The 23583-nt window shown below is 38.7% G+C and overlaps 1 long non-coding RNA gene across 2 annotated transcripts; it reads right to left on the bottom strand.

Annotated features, from left to right (window-relative positions):
- Window positions 1-16833: 16833 nt before the first annotated feature.
- Window positions 16834-23501, bottom strand: LOC117655796 (uncharacterized). 2 transcript variants are annotated; one of them, XR_004588794.3, is made up of 3 exons: window positions 23087-23501; window positions 22099-22150; window positions 16834-18458 (listed from the first exon to the last, which is right to left on the bottom strand). It is a non-coding gene; the product is annotated as an uncharacterized LOC117655796 (long non-coding RNA). The 2 variants fall into 2 exon arrangements; XR_009623252.2 differs by having other exon boundaries at window positions 17004-22150.
- Between the last annotated feature and the right edge of the window lie 82 nt (window positions 23502-23583).

Here is a 23583-nt window from a genome sequence, read left to right as displayed (position 1 = left end):
CAGAGCTATAGCAAAACTGATTTATATACTAACATTGGCACAGCTAATGTGTTTGTGTCAAAGTAAATCATATTTTTCTTGAGAAAAATGGCTACTGCTGTTTGGTCTTTTTGCTTTCACTTCTAATTGCATTTCCTTGCAGCATAGAACTTTTAATCAAGTAATGGTAGGCTGCATTTTGTTTTCTGCACATTGGTGTCCTCTTATATCACGAGGCACTTAATACAATATGTATTTCCCAAAAAAGTTCCTGTACAGAAAACTGTGCAATTCCTATATAATTCTGTTTGTTTATTTTGGTATGAATATGCCTTGCATAATTGTGAGTATTCATTTCCAGTATACATAATGATATACAAATATGTATCATCAATGTTTTTAATAATCTGCACCTTTTTAAAAGTTCTTTATGCAAGTGCTATTTTAACCGTTAATCTATATATTGTTTAGAATATATTGTTATATATTCTATAACATTTTCAAAAGTTGCTAGTATTGATATTATACAAAGGTTTCAATATCATAGTTAAATTCTACATTGTACAGTTTCTAAATACAATATTATTTTCAGTAGATTTTCATTATTAGCTATAATTTTGAAATCATTTGAAAAATATTATTTAGATTTACCTGGTACTGTAGGATGAGGAGACCAGAAGTGGCAACTTCACAGAGAGCTGCTTTCACTGAGTCATGCCATTAGTCTTTCCAGCTTGGCACAAATCCACACTGATTGCCATTAATGGTTCCAGTATTTCAGACAAGAGTTTTCCCAACCGAGAAACAGAAATACAATAGAAAACTGAGCCTTCAATATAGCAAAATGTATCATCTGTAGGACGAGGAAAGTACTTGCTAATTGCAATTCAGTATTAAAAGCTAAACTATTTGAGAATAAATGTATTTATTGTAAAAATAAGATATTACAAAAAAAAATAGCCCACAAAATTTCGAATAATTTAGTAGAAATATCAAAACAGAACTGTTTATTTTAGGAAATGTAATGAGATTCTCCAGAATACCAATTCCCAAAGTGAGAAATTATGAAAGACCCCCACAAAAAGTACTTTAAACTGAATTTCAAAATTTTGATGGCTGCACTCCCTCCCTATGTCAAGTGATTGCATTATGAGTGTTGGCAACTGGCAACTGGCATATCTTTACGGCCATTTGCAGTGACCTGCAGTCACATAACTACAATTTGTGTTGGTTTCTGACATTTATTTTTGGTTTTTGGCAAAACCACCTAATGGATAAAACAGATTTGCTTAGCAACCATTGTGTTCATTTAATGACCATATGTGCTGTTCCCCTCACACACAGAAACACACACACACACACACACACACACACACACATTCTAAAGCTGTTTATTCAGACCCCCAAATTGGTCCTCAGAAAGCACCATGTTGCACAGGTTTGGATTCTGAGCTCAGCATGACAAGAGTCAGTGGGTAAACCAAGTCCAAGGGGCATATATGAAGTCTAGGAAAACAATCCATGAGTCAAACAGGTCAGGATACAGAGCACGAGCATACAAGGCAGTGGTGAAATCCAAAAACTTTTACTACTGGTTCTGTGGGCGTGGCTTGGTGGGCGTGGCTTGGTGGACGTGGTGTGGCTTGGTGGGCATGACTTGGTGGGCGTGGCAGGGGAAGGATACTGCAAAATCTCCATACCCACCCTACTCCAGGGGAAGGATACCACAAAATCCCCATTCCCTCCCCACTCCTGGGGGAAGGATATTGCAAAATCTCCATTCCCTCCCCACTCTGGGGCCAGCCAGAGGTGGTATTTGCTGATTCTCCGAACTACTCAAAATTTCCGCTACCCGTTCTCCAGAACCTGTCAGAACCTACTGGATTTCACCCCTGATACAAGACAAAGAACTGGGCATGTTGCTCCAGCAATGCTCAAGTCCTCAGGGTGGGATTAAGTAGGCAACACTGGTGCGGCTCTTCATGAGGAGTAAGGTTGCCTCCTTCCGAATAGTCTAGCTGACCAGCATTCACCTGTCTCCTCTCCACCCTATGTATCCTCTGATTGGGAAGAGGTGTGGACTCTCTCTCCTCCTTGTCACTAACTGGTCAGCAGCTGCTCCCAGTCCTCACCTGAACCCTCCTGGTCAACTCACTCCAGCTGCGGCTCGCCTTGCTGAGTTTCAGCCTGTCACTCATCCAATTGACCCAGCTGAGGCTGCTCTGTCAGGCTAGCACTCTCCAAGCTCTGATTTGGGCCATCGCATGGCTCCGTGCTTTCCTCTGCCGATTCAAACTCCTCCTCCTCTTCCTCCATCTGGAGAAGGGTCTGGGGGCAGCACAGCATTCACTTAACAACTGCTGCAAAGTCCTAAAATTGTGTGTGGTCATGTCAAGAGTCATGACAAATTGAGATAGTTAAATTTTCAGTTCATTTAGCAATTTTAAATATCCATCAGTCTTCTGGAGAGGAAAGTGACAAAAGACTGAGAGTACTGCTTTATATACTGATATTGGCACAACTAGCATGCTTGTGTCAAATATACTTAATAATTGTAATGACTTAAGATCATAATTCTGAGCTTGATTATTGTCGTAAGCTGAGAACTAACTGTGTATTAGTCCTTATTCTGAATAAAACTCCACATTCTTTACTTTATAAAATTCTCAGATACACCTGTTCTAAAAGATACGCCTGTCTTTTCCCTTAGAATATGATGGGAACGACTGGGCTGTTAGCAACCCTCTTTTGGGCAAGGATAGGGAACAGCAGCTTCCAGCATCCCTCATTACTGGCTGGGAGTGCTGAGAATTAAGCAATAGCTGGACAGTTTCAGCAAATTCCTTTTCTGAAGTAAAGATGTTCTCCTGTCAGACTCGGTATCTTTTTTCTCAGCCACACCCTGGCTTATACTTGTCCTTCTTTGCTCCTGGGAATATTGAAATGCCTCTAAATTCAGAGAAAAGCCATTGGTGTGGTTACAGGACCTTCTATGGCTTCCCAGGACTGGATAGAAGTCACACTATGAAACTTATGGTTTTCTTCTTCCTCTCTTTCTTAAGTGAAGAAAGTAAAATAAACAGCATTTATTTAATTTAAATTTAATTTAATTTCCAATTTATATACCGCCCTTCTCCCTGAGGACTCAGGGCGGTGTACAGCCAAGATAAAAAACATAGAATACAAATATTAAAACATTTAAAAATATATATAAATTTCAGCCCGAAAGTTAAGAATCACAAACTAATTAAAAGAATCTAAAAATTTCTTCTAAGCCAACCCGGCTTGCTGAAAAAGATAGGTTTTCAGGGAACGACGGAAGGCATTGAGGTCATGGATTCTTCTTATCTCTGGGGGCAGCTGATTCCAGAGGGTAGGTGCCCCCACAGAGAAGGCCCTCCCCCTGGGGGTCACCAGCCTACATTGTTTGGCTGATGGCACTCTGAGGAGGCCCTCTCTGTGGGAGCGCACGGGTCGATGGGAGGTCGTCGGTAGCAGCAGGCGGTCTCGGAGATAGCTAGGCCCTATGCCATGGAGCGCTTTAAAGGTGATAACCAACACCTTGAAGCGCACCCGGAAGACCACCGGGAGCTAGTGCAGCTCGCGCAGGAGCGGTGTTACATGTTGCTCCCATCACTACCCGCGCTGCTGCATTCTGGACCAGCTGGAGCCTCCGGGTGCTCTTCAAGGGGAGCCCCATGTAGAGAGCATTGCAGTAGTCAAGGCGAGAGGTGACGAGGGCGTGAGTGACTGTGCACAAGGAATCCCGATCAAGAAAGGGCCGCAACTGGCGAATCAGGCGAACCTGATAAAAGGTCCCCCTGGTAACAGCCGTTAGATGTTCCTCCAAAGACAGCTGCCTATCCAGGAGGACTCCCAGATTGCGAGCCCTTTCAGTGGGGGCCAAAGACTCGCCCCCAATAGTCAGCGATGGAGTCAACTGACTATATCGGGATGCCGGGAGCCACAGCCACTCAGTCTTGGAAGGGTTGAGCCTGAGCCTGTGCCTCCCCATCCAGATCCGCACAGCCTCCAGGCACTGGGACATCACTTCAAGGGCATCGTTGGGGTGGCCTGGGGTGGAGATGTACAGCTGGGTGTCATCAGCGTACTGGTGGTATCTTACCCCAAAGCCACGGATGATCTCGCCCAGCGGCTTCACATAAATGTTGAACAGAAGGGGCGAGAGGACCGATCCCTGCAGCACTCCACAAATGAGAGGCCTCGAGGTCGACCTCTGCCCCCCTGCCAACACAAACTGCGACCGGTCGGAGAGAAAGGAGGAGAACCACCGCAACACAGTGCCTCCCACCCCCAACTCTTCCAGCCGGTGCAGCATGATACCATGGTCGATGGTATCAAAAGCCGCTGAGAGATCTAATAGGACCAGAACAGAGGAATAACCCCTGTCCCGAGCCCTCCAGAGATCATCCACCAACGCGACCAATGCCGTTTCCGTGCTGTGCCCAGATCTGAAACCCGACTGAAACGGATCTAGATAGGATGTTTCCTCCAGGAATTGCGGAAACTGTTGCGCGACCACACACTCAACAACCTTCGCAATGAAGCGGAGGTTGGAAACAGGACGATAGTTGGCCAATATTGCTGGATCCAGGGATGGCTTCTTGAGGAGAGGCCTCACCACCGCCTCTTTCAGGGCAGCGGGGAAGTGAAGAACTGTATTGTTGAAGAACTGTATTAACGGTGTTGCAAATAAAACTTTTCTTCTTTTTATAAAGCTTATGTAACTAATACTGAAAGTATTATATTTATTGGACAGTGCTTTGGAAGATTTTAAACAAAGAGTTTATTTTTAAAGACAATTGAAGAATATTAAACAAATATATTGGAAATTTGTATTTTGGAATAAGGAATTTTTTAAAAAGACATTCTTGTTTTAACAAATTTTATACTTTAAAGAATATTATATATTTTTCTTAAAATGCTAATAAGTATTATTTTATCAAAATATTATTTTTATGTTTATTAGATACTAATAAATGGAAGAGTTGAGTTTCACTCTCATGCTGAAAATGTAATACATTTGAGGATACATTGATGCATAAGATAGGGCTTGTTCTACAGTTATCCTATTTTGGTTTAACATTCATATTATTTTTAAAGATATTTCCTTTTTTAAAAATTCTCATTGTCTTTTGTTTTGTCTATTTTACTTTTTGCATTATTCAATGTATACATTATTCTTATATAATAGCTATAAAATAAAAAAATATGAGCTATTTAGTTCTATTGTTATGGACTAATATTAATAGGATTGTTAATATGATTTTTGGAACAATTGCTGTTAAAGATGTATTCTGAGGGAGATGGGTGGTTCATTAATATAAAAAATAAGTAAAAATATTTTTCTTAGTTGTATGTACGGTATTTGGAATGTATCAAGATATCAAGAACTATGGATCTCCCCCCTCCCTTCCCCCCCCTCACACTTTTTGGCTGCAGTTGACTGGAATTTTATATGGAAAAAGCATCTGAGATTGGTATGAATACTGACAAAGCAGACTAGAGTTCTCTGTAGTGTTATCTCTACTATTTTTTAACCACATCTCTATGCCTCCTGCAAGGTGACAGGAGATTGAAACTGAGCAGCCTTCAATACTTTATCGGATAAGTTGACATATTCTTTCAAAGAGGCCATTGTGTCTTCTGCTCAAGAAACCATTGCTTAATCCAACCATTTTGGACATCTTTAGACCAAGTTCTAATTTTCCTTTTGGGGGAAGGTGGTAGAGAAAGTGTTGGTCCTGCAACTTCAGAGGATCTAAAAGAATCAGATTTTCTGGTCCCGAGGCATCCAGCTTTCAAATCAGGATTCAGCATGGAAAATGTATTGATCATACTTTTTAGAGACCTTTGGAGACATAAGAAGTAGAGCAGTGCAACCTCCTTGTTCCCCTCATCAGTGATATTTAATGTTGTTTTTAGTGTGCCCCGTATTTCCAAAACTATTTCCAATTCAAAACTGCTCTTTAGAAGGCCAGATCCTGAAGATGAAACTCAAATGGCCACCTAATGAAAAGGAAGGACTCACTGGAGAAGAACCTAATGCTGGGAAAGATTGAGGGCAAAAGAAGAAGGGGATGACAGAGAACAAGATGGCTGGATGGAGTCACTGAAACAGTAGGCATGAGCTTAAATGGACTCCAGAGGATGGTAGAGGACAGATAGGCCAGGAGGAACATTGTCCATGGGGTCGTGATGGGTCGGACACGACTTCTCAACTAACAACAACTATTTCCAAAGTGGTTATTTCCATTCATAGAGTGGGGAATAAGAATTATACAGGTAGTCCTTGATTTACCATCACAATTAAGCCCAAAATTTCTGTTGCTCTGTAAGACAATTATTAAGCGAATTTTGACAGTTGTGAAATGAATCTCTGCAGTTGTTAAGTTAGTAACATGATTGTTAAGTGAATCTGGCTTTCCCATTGACTTTGCTTGTCAGAAGGTTGCAAAAGAGTCTAAATTTTGATCACACGACCATGGGGATGCTGCAATGGTCATAAGTGTGAAAAACAGTCATAAGTCAGTTCCATTGTAACTTCAAATGGCCACTAAATGAACTGCTGCAGTCAAGGACTATCTGTATATAGAGACCTCTCTTCTGCTGCAGGGCTCTCTACTGTCCCCATTTTTCTTTAGCGTCTACATGAAACTGTACAGGGGCAATTCATCAGCACAGGCCTATTATTTTGGTCCCAGGCTAAACAGGAGATATTGTATTAATGCTCACCCAGAAATTCACAGACTCTGAATTAAAACGAATAGATTGAAACTGAATCTGTCCAAGACAGAATGACTCTGCATTTGTGGGTCAAACAATTCCAGAGTAGCATCATCTTTGGCTCAGAAGGGGAGTTTATTACTCTATTCAGAGGTTGGCTGTATCTTGGGACTCCTCCTAGAGTCACAGCTACTGCCGAAGGAGCAATTACACTTGTGACCAGAACAGGTTTTTCTGTTACATTTCTATACCAATTGCAACCATTCCTGGATCTGGAAACCATGCTCACAATGTATTGCAATAATGTGGTCTTCATGAAAGTATCCTTAGAATACATACAGAGATTACAGCTCGTACAAAATGTGGTATTTCAGAAGATGGTGGATTTTACCTGTTTTCCTCAGGAGGTTCTGCTTCTTCAGGACTAGCAGCACTAGTTATCAGTTGGCTTCTGAATTAATTTCAAAGTACTGATTATCCTTTTTAAGGCCCTACAAAGGTCTGGATCATGTGAAGGACTCATTTCTGGGTCCTTCTGGCTATTTAATCAGATTAAGCAAGGTATACTCACTCCAGGTCCCAGTTCTCTGAGATTGCCATCTAACAGATGAGTAGTTCAAAAGACACTAATCAAACCTTGTACATGTTAGCCCCAGAATATGAATCTGATGCTCTTCTTCCCGCTCTTTCAAGCCAAAGAACCTTGGCATCTCTTTTTCTTATGATTGGAAGGCATGTACTCATTGTTTACACTGTCTAGCCTGAGCAATGCTGTTTTCTTTTCATCAACTTGAGCCCTTATACACTGTGATTCTGGACCTAGAACAATAGATGTATAAGGTGGAGGGGATCTTAATGGATCATTCTAGATTAAGCTTCTCTGTGTGCTGACAGATGTCTTAGCCTGAAAACATTAAATGAGGTGAAACACACCACTGTTCTGAACAAAGTCCCATTGCTTATCAATTTTTAACTGTCAGAAAATCCCTGCTTACAATTTTTACAGAGAACAGGTTGCTCCTTCCTGCATGTAATTGTTTTTTGCTTGTTTTATTTACATATTTTAGACTACTGTCCTATCTCTTTTTAGTTTTCTTTCTGCTTGGTTTCTAAACTCCTTATCACCCTGGTAGCTCTTAACTTGCTCCAGCTTCTCCATGTTCCTTTTAATGAATTGCGACCAGAGCTGGCTACAATACTCCATGTGTGATCTAGCCAGTGCAAACTACAATGGGACTTTATGATCATCTTGTGGTCTGGACACTGTGCTTCTTTGAATAAAGCCAAAGATTGCACTGACCTTTTTAGCTGTTTACATTATTTTGCTCACTCAAGTTTAACATCATTAGTACTCCGAGATCCTTTCCACACACTGTTGTTGAGCCAAGTTTCCCCAAAACTTTAAATACGCATGGAAGCTTTTACTATCCAGTTGCAGAATCCGACATTCATAACCACGGTTTTGTTCTGTTGAAGTTATTTTGATTTTGTCCTCTGTAATGTAAGTCAATCTCTTAACTTGGATTTGTACATCAGTGATTTGTATATTTGTATATCAGTTTATTTTGTATATTTGTAATTTGTATATCAGTGATTGCATGACCTCTGTAGATGGCATACACTAAATAAATAAGTTAGCTTGGAGGTAATAGTTAAATGTAATAAGCTTCTCCACCATTTTGTCTTTTAGGAAATTTACTGGACTGGGGACACTATCTTAGAGATCTCACTCAACATCCAGATTGTGATCTTTGGACATGTTGCAAATTAATAAGAATGCAATAACATCTAGAATACATGAACTTGTTTTATATACAAACTAGTTAATGCATTTCTATTGACTTACTATTTGATAAAGATATGATTATAGCCTAACCACATGTTTATTGGACCCGTGCCCCTCCTGGTTGGTACTAGCTTCCCGGGAGGTTACACGAGGCTGGCTCCAGAGGATTGTTAACACTTCTCTGAGTGAGGGGGTCCTGCCAGCTGCTTTGAAAGAAGCGGTGGTGAGGCTCCTCCTCAAGAAGCCCTCTCTGGATCCGGCTATTTTGGCTAACTATCGTCCAGTCTCCAACCTTCGCTTTGTTGCGAAGGTTGTTGAGAGTGTGGTGGTGTGGCAGCTTCCCCAGTACCTGGATGAAGCTGTCTATCTAGACCCGCTCCAGTCCGGCTTCCGGACTGGGCACAGCACGGAAACGGCATTGGTCGCATTGGTGGATGATCTCTGGAGGGCTCGGGATAGGGGTTGTTCCTCTATCCTGGTCTTGTTAGATCTCTCAGCGGCTTTTGATACCATTGACCATGGTATCATGTTGCACCGGTTGAAGGGGGTGGGGGTGGGGGGCACCGTTCTGCGGTGGTTCTCCTCCTACCTCTCTGACCGGTCGCAATCTGTGTTGATGGGGGCAGCGGTCGACTCCGAGGTGCCTTGTTTGTGGGGTGCCACAAGAGTCGGTCCTCTTGCCCCTTCTGTTCAACATTTATGTAAAGCCGCTGGGTGAGATCATCCGTGGCTTTGGGGTGGAGTTCCATCAGTACACTGACGACACTCAGCTGTACATCTCCACCCCAGGCCACCCCAACGATGCCCTTGAAGTGATGTCCCAGTGCCTGGAGGCCGTGCGGGCCTGGATGGGGAGAAACAGGCTCCAACTCAACCCTTCCAAGACCGAGTGGCTGTGGCTTCCGGCATCCCGATATAGCCAGCTGGCGCCATCGCTGGCTATTGGGGATGAATCACTGGCCCCCGCGGAGAGGGCTCGCAATTTAGGCATCCTCCTGGATGCACGGCTGTCTTTAGAAGAGCATATGATGGCCGTGACCAGGGGTTTTTTTTATCAGGTTCACCTGATACGCCAGTTGCGTCCCTTTCTGGATCGGGACTCCCTACGCACGGTCACTCAAGCACTCGTCACTTCCCGCCTGGACTACTGCAATGCTTTCTACATGGGGCTCCCCTTGGGGTGCACCCGGAGGCTGCAGTTGGTCCAGAATGCGGCCGCGCGGGGGATTATGGGAGCGACGGGGCGCTCACATATAACACCTCTCCTGCGTGAGCTGCACTGGCTTCCTATGGTCTTTTGGGTGCGCTTCAAGGTGTTGGTGACCACCTTTAAAGCACTCCATGGCTTAGGGCCGGAGTATTTGCGAGACCGCCTTCTGCCGCCAATAGCCTCCCACTGACCGGTTCGCTTGCACAGAGAGGGCCTCCTCAGAGTGCCGTCGGGCAGACAGTGCTGGCTGCCGACCCCCAGGGGGAGAGCCTTCTCTGTGGCAGCACCTGCCCTCTGGAATGACCTTCCCCCTGAGATACACACGATATCAGACCTCCGGACTTTTAGTCGGGCCCTGAAAACACACTTATTCTATCTAGCTGGGCTGGCTTGATCCCATCCTCTCAGTTTTTAATTGAATTCGGTTTTAATTGGATTGTTTTAAACTTGGGCCAAAATTATTTAATTGTTTTTTAAATTGTTTTTTAAATTTTATATGCTATGTTTTATCTGGGCTGTACACTGCCCTGAGTCCCACAGGAGAAGGGCGGTATAGAAATAAAATAAAATAAAATAAAATAAAATAAAATAAAATAAAATAAAATAAAATAAAATAAAATAAAATAAAATAAAATAAAATAAAATAAAATAAAATAAAATAAATAAATAAATAAAGAATGTTAAAATTCTTCTAAACAACATTTTAATATTGTATCACAAATTATTCAATAAACTTGCGCTGCTGTTTAGTGTGGATTCTAAGAGAATATTTTTTTAAAAAACTCCTTTCATGACAAATAATAGTGCCTTTGAGGTACATATGTTAAAATCCATCTAAAAAGAAACCTAATATGAACTCTGATGGACTCTGTAACCTGTGCACATTCCACTGAAATAAATTAGATGTATTTAATGTTTTGCCTTCCTTGCCAAATTAAATTCACTGATCCTTAAGTGATTTGCACCATCAGTCTCTCAATTTGCGGTCTATATGTATTTACAATATATAGATACATACATCTCTAAAACAATGCAATACAAAAAAGGAGGCAAATTTCAGATTTGCAGAAATATTGCAAAAACAATTAAAGAAAAAAATGAAAAGTTTACAGGCTTAGTGGCATGTAATACTGTCTTATTATTGAGGGTATTTTGTTTTGCAGTATGTCAGTTTCCCAACTTTTTTTTTTTTTTTAAAGTAAGGTAGGGCTGGATATCCGGACAGAAATCTATAAGCGCATTGACTGGTTTCAGTGGTGTCAGGCCCAAAGAAGTAAGTTTGCAACATAGAAGACTTTTTTAGGTCTATACACAAGAATCTGATCAACTAAAATTCAACACAAAATTGGCACCGGATAAGGGACAACATAATTCAGGAGGGGTTAGACTTGGAACACTTGTGGGAATGCTATGACTCTAAATTGATGATGCATTTAACTCTGCCCCTCAGCTCCTCCCGCTTTTCTCCTACACCTGGTAAAGATTGACTGAGTCAGGCAGATTGATATCTCCAGGCAACATTGTAGTGACCACCAGAATGAGGCTTATTTGACCACTCTATTCTCTTTCCTGCAATGTTTTGTTACAGTTCACCCTTGTATTTTTATAGCATGAAAACCAGGTGAAGCATTGTGTATAGGAAGGTCTTTGAAAATAGGAGTTCTTTTTCAGAATGTCAAGCAAGATAAAAGAAAAAACAAACAACCTTCTGCAGCTATCTTCCAGAATATTCCATATATCATACTTAAGAAATAGCTTTTACATTATTAAAATTCCAGTCTTTAAACCCTTCATCATATAAGCAAAACTATTCTCAGAAGTATTCCATAAAGTTGAAGATTATCTTCTATAACCACATTCCTATTGAGAATGAATGGGGGGATTCAGTCAATTTTGTTTGTAGTTCCAGTGACAACAATACCCCATTTGAGAAGATTAAGTGTGAATTGATAATGGAATATATTTAATACATCTTATTTACCAGACACAAGGCACAAATAAGGCTAAAAAAGAATCCCAAATAAATGTAGTACATGTATATTTTTGTACTAGAGCAACTGCATCTTGGAAAGTGATCAGTAATGCTTTTAGACTATATCCATTTGATATATTTATCAGATCTGGCAAAGCATCTTTGCTTTGTTTGAATCATCAGTGAATTTGGGAAAGACATTAATGCAGCATATGTGCTGGACTGTGAATGTTATCAAATGCATTTCTGAGTACCAATATTTCCATTGGGGCTAGAAGTGAAACTTCAGTATAATTGGGCATTGTAATGTCATTTACTGAACAGAAACAGACTTTTGAATTGCTAAAATAATTATATTCTTACTTGATGCTTGTATTGTTACCACTGCTTTCTTTTCACCGATTATACAGTAAAAATCTGTATACAGAGATTATACAGTAAAAATCTTTCTAAATAATGATAAAAAGTAATCTTCTAATTCACAATTTTTTTCATTGCTTTATCTCTTAATTGTTTTGCATGCTTATTGTGAGAAAAGATAAGGGAGTGAATGTAATTTCCTATTGACAAAAATAGCCCTATATAATTACATTCCACTTACTTTATCACCTTTTATGATATGTTTGGTTACTTTGTGTGTTTCATGATCGTTTTAAATATTTTTTCATATTCTGAATATTGCTTAGAGTTGTGAGATAGTGTCAGGATATATAATAAATAAATTATTTTCATACTTGGGGCTGTTCTATTCTAGCGCCAAAAGTGTGTATACTAGTATACTAGTGCATATGATCAACTTTATACACCCTACTATGCTTTACATTCAAAAGAAAAAATATTGCTTTGAATATGCATGAGTGAGAACATAACATCTGCCTGCATCTTCTTAAATCAAAGGTCTTTTTTCGCCAAATTATGTTACAGAATAGAGGACAGCTGTATAATCCTGGAAAAAAGGCATGGATGTTAAACTTGTGAGCTCTGAAGCATGTTTTGCCCTAATTTAAATTAAAGCATAGCACAGGTCGACTATATAGGTCCTAGCACCAATGTAAGTAAGAATGTAAAAAGATTATTTGTGACTTCTACTTAATGTCATAAAGTGGCTAAGTACAAAGTAGTACATTTGCAATAAATTAAAATCATCATTTTTAAGTAAGAAAAGGCAATAGTAAAAAAATGCAATAAATATTATTTTAGCAGTTTAAAAGACAGACGATTGACAAAGGGGAAAAGAAGAAGAAGAAAAAAAAGAAGAGGAGGAGGAGGAGGAGGAATAACCACCAGTGTTAACCACCAATTAGACAAATCTTTTCCAGAATAATCTGTCTCAAACCTGGCAAGATGTTAAAATTAGTTGATAATATAAAATTCTTAGAGATGGGCATCTGTAACTGATATGCCATAGTTAAAGTGTCATGTAACTTCATAGTGAGTAATTTTGCTCCAGAAGGTAATAGGTTTTAAAAATGAGCTAAAATCTCAAATCTATGGAAGAAGGATATTCATGTTTTTCATTCATGCTTCTGTCACTACAGGCATATGATGTGTTATTTTAAATATATAATACAATTACAATTAAAATGAAATTGTAATTAAATTGAAATAAATTTGAAAAGCAAACAGACTAAAATATTAAATTTTAGGACCCGGATTGTGGGGGCAATAAGCTGACTTTGTATAAAAAAGAACACCGCTTGGGGGGGCCAAAAGCCCTACTAAGCAGGTATATACAAAAGTATGAAGGCTATTGCTTAACGCATTGTAAGCCACCCTGAGTCTCCGGAGAAGGACGGCATATAAATCAAACCAATAAATAAATAAATAAATAAATAAATCCAGATAATAATAATCAGTACATTGGGCCACTGAAACAATAATGATAGATTTCTAATTAGATTGTTGTCCCTTTTTTTGTCTGCTACTAGTGTTAAAATCTCATATTCAAAAAGTGTTTTCCCACCATGGATGTACTTGATTGCATAAACATCATTCTTGTGATTGTGGATACATAAATTTACAGAGGTAACTGTCAACCATTGATCAACAAACCTAAACCATTTGGTGCGGACAAAAGTGCAAAACAGCCAAAATAAGCAGATACAATCAATTGGCACCCAATACTCACTGGCAGACAAAACCTTTTTGGCTGGTAAAAAAGGAACGTGAGATTTTTAAGTGTAATCTTAAAACTCAGAATAATTTTTCCAATTTTGTTCCTTCAAAAAATGTACTGTCTCAGATATCTATAGATACAGCTCCTTCTGCAAGTGGAATACCTGATGCATATCACAAAAATTAAGCAGACCATGTTGGAAGGGTTTAATGGAAGACATTGTCTCATAAAGGATTATGGATTTAAAAACCAACAGCAGTGCCTTGAATTTAACTTGGAAAATGATAACTACTCTTTTTTCCCCAAGCAAACACCTAGAGATTATCTTGAAACACAGACTTGTATAGGGTATATGTTATAATAAATAGAGAGAGAGAGACTATCATATCATACAAAAGCATATAAATTAGTGTGTTCTTTCTGCTTCCTATTCTCTTAAAACAGCATATAAAATTTAAAAAGAGGCAAGGATGATCAAAAATCCATATTAAAGTTAATTAAAATTTAAGTGAGTGAATAGTGCCTCTTATATTTTACAAACATAGTTAAAATATGAGAAGTATATAAAATAATCATGCATAACACATAGTTATGCCTTTCATCCTTCTTTCTATTGATAACTAGCACTTTATTCCTTTCCTCATCTTCTCTCGCCCTTTTAAGTTCCCAAATCCAGAAATCAGCAATTCAATCTTTTCTTCTTTCAACAAAAAGTCCACATAAGTTTTGCACATGGAGAACATATTCAAATGAGTATCAGTGTGTGTTACGGTTGCACTACTGTCTTGTTTTTAGTGTTTTTTGACATTTCCATAGCATAATCTACTTCCATGCCAACAGGTCCTGAAGATGGCATGCTACTGCTTTTTTCTTCTGTTAACCCAGAAACATTGAGAAAAACCAAAAATCTCTGTCCAGCCCTGCACTGCAGCAAATTTTCCATCTACTTTAAAAGGAAGTATAATCAACTATTCTCTCCCCTCACACCTATGTACTTCATGTGGAATTTTTACAGATAACTCAAGGCAGCAAACATATCTAAAACACCTTCTTCTTCCTATTATCCCACAACAACCACCTTATGAGATGAGTTGGACTGAGAGAGAAAGTGACTGGCCCAAAATCACCTGACTGGCTTTTATGGCCAAGAAAGTACTTGAACTCACGACTTCCTGCTTTCTAGCCTGGAGCCTTAACCACTAGAACAAACTTGTACAAATGTTATGGGCATTTTAATAGTTTGATTGCAAAGAACTACAACACAGAAATCCCTGCATTATGTATACATTTTTTGGATTTCATCCATTTTTTTCTGGGGGGTTTATCTTCAACCTGACAACCTAACCACCTCCACCCCAAAAGCTATGGGCATTTATTATATAAAAAATATTTTATTTTCTCTGTATACAAAGACTAATCCTATGGTTTCCCAATATAAAACTTCAGAATCAAGAAAAACTACTATATGAATGATAAATTCCCAACATTTTCAACATCCTATTTTGGATATTTTGGAAGGCCTCAAGACATTCTAACCAAAGTATGCATTGCGTCTGTATAACTCACTTTTATTAGTTGATTGATCTTATCAAAATGAAGGTCAATATCTATATGTAAAAATGTAAAAAAAAGTAAATATGCAAAGATATAATATTTACAGAGAACATTCACATTTGTTGAAATCTTTTCAATGATCAGCTATCTAAGAGGACATTGTGGTCAATGATATCAAAAGCTGTTGAGATATCACTAGTAAGGGGAATTGTCCTTCTCTTAGTTACCCCCATGGTGTGACCAGCCAGAAACTTAATTGAAATTGATCCAAAAACCAGTTTTATCCAGGTGCACTTCAAATCGGCCACTATCCTCTCAAACCCTTTGGCCAAGAATCAAAATTCTGATGATGGTGGTTTGTTGTTGGGGTTTTTTTTTTTTGCCTTCAAGTCATTCTTGACTCCTCCTCCTGGAAAAGTATCTGCAGTTTTCTTGGAAACATTTTCAGAAGTGACTTGCCATTTTCTTCTTTCTACTGTTGACTTTGTGCCTAAGCAGGATTATCGTTCACATCACATCCTTCTGATTTATAACTTGGTACCTTTAACCACTAACTAAAGTAGCTCTCAAAATTCTGATACTGATCAAAACTTACTAAAAAGGAATTGATCTAAAGAACGTATATTCAGGATGAGATGCAGCACAACTCCTTCAATTGATTATTTTCAAGCAGTACAGTCAAGGAACTGCATCTAAAGATGTGCAATAGTACAAACTTACCCAAATAATCTATCCTTATCCTCAAGAAGCACTAGCTGAAATTGATTCCACAGCACATGCCAGCTTCCTGTCTACTATCATTGCTAATGGTTTATCTATCAAAAAGTAAAACAAATCATAAATGTTGCTACCTATAGCACTAGCAGACCAGTACCACAGTCTGCTTCAGTCCTTAAAATACTTTCCTAGCTAATTTCCAGCAGAGACATGCTCTAATGAGTTCTAAGTTGTGCTTGGTCATGTTTATGACTTATGCCACCAACTCTCTATATGTCTGCTTGCACATTTCATCATATATAGTTCCTCAATAAACGATGGGTTGGAGGAACCATGGTTGGAGAAAGTTATTTATTTATTTATTTATTAGTTCGATTTATATGCCGTCCTTCTCCGGAGACTCAGGGTGGCTTACAATGCTTTAAGCAATAGCCTTCATACTTTTGTATATACCTGCTTAGTAGGGCTTTCTGCCCCCCCCCCAAGCAATGTTCTATTTTATACAAAGTCAGCTTATTGCCCCCACAAACCGGGTCCTCATTTTACCTACCTCAGAAGGATGGAAGACTGAGTCAACCTTGAGCCTAGTGAGAATTGAACTCGCAGTAATTGCAGGCAGTTGGCAGCTAAGTACTACTTTAACAGCAGTTTTTAGTCCACTGCGCCACCAAGGCTCTTGGGCAAAGAAATGGGCAAAGATTCCAAACCTTCATTCATCCTGGCTTTCAAAGAGTCTGTCCCCTTGTCTTCTCAGTTTATTTAATAAAATTTTAGTTAAATTGATGAAATAATCAAGATACATTGAGACAGAAATCTACAGAGATTACTTATTACAGTAGCAAAAAGAGAGCTTGAACTCAAATCATATCATGCAATTCTTATCAGTTTCAGTATATATAAAATACATTTGAAATTAAGCAGGCAGTTTCTTAATTCCTTTTATTTCTAGAACTTTATAAGACATATTGTTTTCAATATTTTTTACAAATCAGAGAAGGGTATCTTAAAGCAAAGGCCAAATTCTTACAGTATCACCGACCTTATTATTTGGCATTCCCCCAAATAGTCATACCAGCTTGAAGTGATAATCTTGCTTGATCAGGAAATAGAATGACTCATTGAATAGCTCAATGAATCACTCACTTTGTTTAAGAACCTAATTCTGATATCAGAGTTGGTACTATGTTATATAAAATCATTAAATAAAGTGTATAGTCAAATGTATCAGTTTTCTGGATAACAGGTTCACATTCTCAGGTTGTGAAATTCATTGATAGTGAAACTTTTTAACATGATAGAATTTCATTTTCCTCAACCAGGTAGGCTATCTTTTGGTAACTCATTACTCACTAAAACATTTTTGAAGGGAAAGTCTTAAAATTATGTGAAGGAGATAGTGCCATATCATTTAAATGGGTGGAGGGAGGAGCTTCTACATTAAAGGGAGCTTACTTTACATCTGATGTATCTATTTTGTGAAGACAGGTATTTCTGATCCCTAATTTGAGAAAATTATATAAATATTTCAAAATTGTCAAATTATGAGAACAGACCAATATGGACTACTATGAAGATGAAAGAATTATATCAGACAGGTTTCACAGTTTTAAAAATAAGGTAATTTTGTAAATTTGAGCAAATAAAAAAGGGAAATAATTTCCTTGTTTCCCACTATACAGAGTGAAAACCAGTTTGATTTATTTTTCTATCACTTAATATGTGAGTCAATATATTAAATGTAGAGACTCTGTGTCAAAAGCAGGCAAACTTTTGGTTGCCAAGTGCTAAGCAGCATAAGGAAAGGTAAAAGCTTCAATTGATGGTGCATCATACATAAGGGGCAGGGCTATGTTATATATGTGACCAGGGCTCAGATTTTGGAGGAAGAGGTTCCAGGTTTGGGAACTTGGTTTTATTTAGGTCTGAATTGTAAATATAAGATTATATCTTCAATTATTTTCATGTGTTTTGTAGGACACTAATCTCAGAATGCTGATTTTCAGCAACTATCAAAATGTTGCATTGGTCCAGAGGCTCCAAGAGTTCAAATGTTGTCTGAGGACTTGGATAAAATAAATTAAAGAGAGGATGGAAGTGAAGTAATCTTGAGAAAGATGAAGATATTAGGGAAGATATTAGGGAACAGCATACATTTGGATGAGAATCATGGGAAATGTAGTTATTGGAGAAAATAGGGAGCATGGAGTTAAAATCAATAGGTATTTCCACACTGTCACAATTCCCATTCTTTATTTCCTGAAAAACAGTTTGAAGATGATCCATGATTGTCTTCATTCATGATACTGCAGAAACACAGAACAAGTAGAAAACACCCTTTTCTATCCGGGGCTGCTGCAGGTCCTTCAGAAACAGGAATCTTCTCAATCCCAATCCATGCAAAAAAAGGGAAATAATTTTACTCATAAATGTTCCACATGCATATTCCTTTGTGTGCATTTGTGTGATCATATACAAAAGAATTCTAGCAGTTCCTAAGAGGGACAATTGGAAATCCTGAAGCTATACTGAAAGACAAGGGGCCAGGAAGCATATTGAGTTATGAGATCCTCTGAATGGAGGAATGGGGCTCTTATTTCTAGTTTTATTTGAAGCTCAAGTATTCCACAGCTGAACAAGAAATAAATTTGACCCGTTCTTAAACACAGCCAGTATCATGGATCACAGACATTTGGATTTGCTTTTGAACTGTCACACAATTCTTGGATGAATATACCCTTAAAAAAGAAAAACAGAACATTAATTTCTGAGTTGCTTGTTGATATCTAATAAGTGTTGCTCTTTAGTCTTAGAGCCAATAGTTGTGTGTGATGAATTGATTCAATTCTGTGTGGGCCTGATCTAGAACACTGTTAAATAATTATGTAAACAATGAAGTTGACTCCAAGTTTATTTTCATCATTCAGGACATATGGTATCTTTTAGAAAACCTGTAACTGCCTTAAATTTAAACACTGGTCTCTTTTCTTGGCTTTTCTTTTTGTTTTTGCAGCCTATTTGCACATTGATCTTTCTCTATCTCATTCTCACTCACTCAAACACAAACATACACACACACACATAAAAGCAATCCAAGATTCTTTCTGTTTCTGTGAATGTCCATTCAACCTATATTATCTCGACTATAATTACTCTGGTTTTTAATTCCTAATTTCAGAGCCTCAGCACAATTATTTTTTTCGTGATGTATTTAACAGTTTCCTTATCCTGAAAAGTTATTTTTCCCTTAAAAAAGGACAGCTTGCTAAAGACAAAAGAAATAGTTGTGTATTGCAACAGTAGTCAAATGATACCATAAAATTCTTTCCCAGCTTGGATACTGTTCATGCTTCACAGTTGGATTCTTTTCCACAACAGGGCTGTAGATCAGACACTTTAAAGGTTCATAAGTTTATTGGCAAAGTGTGACTCTTAATAAGAGGTGTATAACAAAAATATCTACTCTTCCTGTTCCCATCAATTTAATGAGAAGAAGGTACACATGTCTCCTTAATTATATACAGGAGTAGAGAGACCATAGGAACGAAAATAATTCCCAAAGCTTTTTCTAGCAAGTCCATCTTATCCAAAACAAAACTACAAACATAATGGAAAGTCTGAGTCAATGTTTTTGGGTAGTATTAAGCAAGCATAAAAATTCAAAATATACAAGAATGGTCACATTTAAGTTCCTCTGTTGAATTCTTAGTCCACAAATCAGTGTCCCTATACATTCATACAGCATATTCCCAGAGCTGCCATGGAGAGGAAGGGAGGAATGGGCTAGTTTATTTCCTAAAGCTCTGTGCACATATCTAAATTTGGATCTAGCTCAATATCCTATTTTGGAGTAGTAATTGTGATTTCATATAGGGAATGTGTTGAGAGATCTTACATAAATGAAATTCTCAAATAACTTGAAGGGCCTGGTTTAAAGTACAGATATTTGGCATGCAGCACAAAATAAATAATTCAAATCCAATCTTATCCTGCTTCTAATAAGGTAAAAACAAACACAGTACTTAAATTCTAGGGCCAATATTTATATTACTGGCAATTAAATAACGTCATGTTAATATTTCATACTGTCCTCCTAGCTAATCAAACATATGCATACAAAATAAATAATGTTCAAGCAAAATATATTTTCCAAACTCTCAAACATTAATCAAACAGCATTTATCAAAGGAAGTAAAGATATATACATTAACTCATTATTTCCTTAGTAAAAAAGAAACAATGAATATGTTACTTAACATCTGACTACTTTGTTGTTATTATTGTTTACCCACTGTCTGTCAGATATTTTTGACTAGATTTTGTATTCTTGACTATCAGATTCTTCCCAAGGATAGTTTGGGAAGTTTAGTTTGTGGAAAGATGTCAGAGTATGTTGTAAATGAGGATCACGTGATCATAGCAGGGCAGTTGTAGCACTGAAATGGCAAGAACTTTCCAAAATTTCATTTTCCACAGGAATCACAGCATTCTGTCAGGTAGTCCATTTGAGGAACCTTGATTGAAAACACTGTCATGTGGTGCATTGTTTTGCCCAGGTTATAGATATGTGATTTATTAGTATATAGATTTATGGAAGCTGAAGAAAGTGAAAAAAGATATTTCAATTTAATCACCAATGATAAAGAGGGGATATCTGCATTCAAAGTATCACTCAACTATGAATTTCACCTTTGACCAGTTATTCTATATAATCTATCCCAAAATATTGTGTAAATAAAATTAGAGAAGAAAGAACCATCTTGAATTCCTGAAAAAAGCATATATGTGGTAAACAGCGTAATCTATATATATAAAAGCAAAAACCATTCACATGGTAATCATGAAATCTCCAGAACCATAAAGCCTACAAACTTGAAATTTGCCATGTATGTTCCTCTTGGCTTCTAGGTGCTCACTAAGAAAAGATTTTTTGAAATGACCATCAGAGCATTAGTATTTCCTATATTATGATTAACATGCTCTGATGCTAAGGAGTTCTACTCCCCCTTGCCACCTGAAAAGAAATCTGTTCCAAATGCAAAACACAAGCAGAGGAGAGGAGTTTCAGTTTCAGTTTTACTTTCACAGCAGCAACCAGGGTATAGGATAGGGGAGGCTTCTGTGGGGCAAGGCTGAGGGAGAGAAGGGGATAGGATAGGAGAGGCTTCTGTAGGGCAAGGCTGAGGGAGAGAAGGGGATAGGATAGGAGAGGCTTCTGTGGGGCAAGGCTGAGGGAGAGAAGGGGATAAGATAGGGGAGGCTTCTGTGGGGCAAGGCTGAGGGAGACAAGGGAATAGGATAGGGGAGCCTTCTGTGGGGCAAGCCTTAGAAAGCTTGGATAGGAGATGTTTCGAAGGAGATGTTTAGAAGGATAGGATAGGAGATGTTTCTGTTGGGCAAGGCTGAGGGAGAGAAGGGGGATAGGATAGGATAGGGTTCGGTGGGGCAAGCTTGAGGGAGAGAAGGGAATAGGAGACGTTTCTGTGGGGCAAGGCTGAGGAAGAGAAGGAGAGAGGAGAGGCCGATCATAACTACTCATTAATTTTCAAGCTTTAAGTGTCGATTTATCAAGCCCGATCACATAGTTTCATAGCGAAGCACGGGTATCCAGCTAGTACACAATATAAGATTAAGAGCCTGTGCATACCGTATTTAACTTGAAGAAAATTTATACTAGATTTGGTCATACTCTAAAGTAATATTATAATTATTTTATTCCTACAAAAGTGCCTATCAATCCATTTCAGACAATATAGCATCAATTAAAATGAAGCAGAGTTTTCAGGCTCCAAACTGTGATTCCAAATTAACTAAAACTGGTTAACAATTCATAATGATTGCATAAAAACTGGCATTCATTTGAACTGCAACACAAGTAATGGTACCTTGTGAAGAAAGAATCTTTACTCAGTATACTCTAAATCTGATCTTACCCATATATTTGGTTCTAGTCAGGGTCACTGAATGTTTAAACATCTGATAAGACATTTAGCTTGTTCAAGTATCATTTACTGGATTACCTTGGCTCTATAAATTGGCTGTGAAAGTGTATATCCCCAAGATGTGCTGGCTCTGTGGGATGAAAACAGAGATTAACTACAAAAAACAAACCAACCACAGAAATTTTGCCTGTATCTTCCACTAACCTTCCCCCAACCCCTTCCATTCAATCAGGTCAAATTTTTGGAGAGTGACTAGACAAATCCTTGCCATTTTCTTGGTAAGGTTTTTCAGAAATGGTCTGCTATTGCCTCTTTCCTAAGGCTCAGAGAAAGTGGCTGGCCCAAAGTCACCCAGCTGGCTTCATGCCTAAGGCCCAACTAGAACTATAGCCTGATGCCTTAACCATTACCTCAAACTAGCTCTACAATTCCCAGCCTAGTATGTTTTGAATAAATTGAATTTCAGCCCAGCCAGCACAAGTTGAAGAGGGTAGCAAATGAAGGACGCCTCATCTATAGTATAGTTCCACATGGAATCACAGTATCTTTTTCCATCTGCACTTAACCACATAAGATATAAACATCTGCCAAAAAAAACATATATATTTTTCTTATGTTGCCTCCATTTCAGTCCCAGCCTTTGAATGGGGCAAGAGTTAAGTTGCCCTTTGCCATGCAGGTAGTAAAGTTGTATTTTGCCAATTATTTAAACATCACCCAAGGCAGCCTTGAATTGTATGAAATCTGTTAGGTTTTGTCACCCATTACTTTGGGCACAAGTCAGGTAACTGAAATTTGTTGTGGCTATTGCCAATTTCTATTCAAAACAAAGGCAAGAGAGACTGTCTACAAATTGCCAATAGACACAACAAATTTCCATGTCAACTCAGTGAGTGGAAAACACTTCAGCTCAGCAATTCGGAAAGGTTCGTAAAAGTATCGAGAGTACAAAAAAAAAAGGCAATTAGGCCACAGAACTCAACTTAATGTTCTGTCAGGGATCCAAAGGAATGCAAGTGGCCGCTTCCAGCCTGTGCCTGAACACAGTCAGTAAAGGGGAGCCCACCTCTTCTCTAGCTAATTGATTGTTCAGTCGAGGACACTTAGTGTTAGGAATTGTCTCCTAACATTCAGCTAGCGTGGGCTTCTGTCACCCGAATCTCCTTGGATTACAGAGCAGGCTTCTTCTGTACTGCATTCACTGTGGCTGCACCTGCCGACTTCGCGCCACCTTCCAACTTTTGTAGACGCAACGCCTCTATTGAGAAAGCGCGGAAAATTGGCAATCCGAGTAAGCCCAAACTACTCCAGGTGGCTGCAGAGATGGGTGGGGAGCGGGAAGAAAACAACCTTTTATCTCAACCGCCTTAATTGTGCAAATGGCCATCGCCTCGGACACTTGAGCTGCTGCCAGCCAAACCGACCTTTTCCCGTTTGGCACAAAAAGCCGCCAGCGAGGGAGGGAGGGAGGGAAGAGGGAGGGAAGCTGCTCGCTCTGCCTCTCAGCGCCCCCAACTTGTTTTCGCGGGCTCCAGTGACACGAACCGCGACAGCGCCAGCAGC

Source organism: Pantherophis guttatus, chromosome 7, assembly GCF_059756535.1.
Source record: "Pantherophis guttatus breed Tessera chromosome 7, ASM5975653v1, whole genome shotgun sequence".
Classification (NCBI taxonomy): domain Eukaryota; kingdom Metazoa; phylum Chordata; class Lepidosauria; order Squamata; family Colubridae; genus Pantherophis; species Pantherophis guttatus.
The sequence above is the reverse complement of the archived record's forward strand: the minus strand, read 5'-3'. Positions and strand labels throughout refer to the sequence as shown.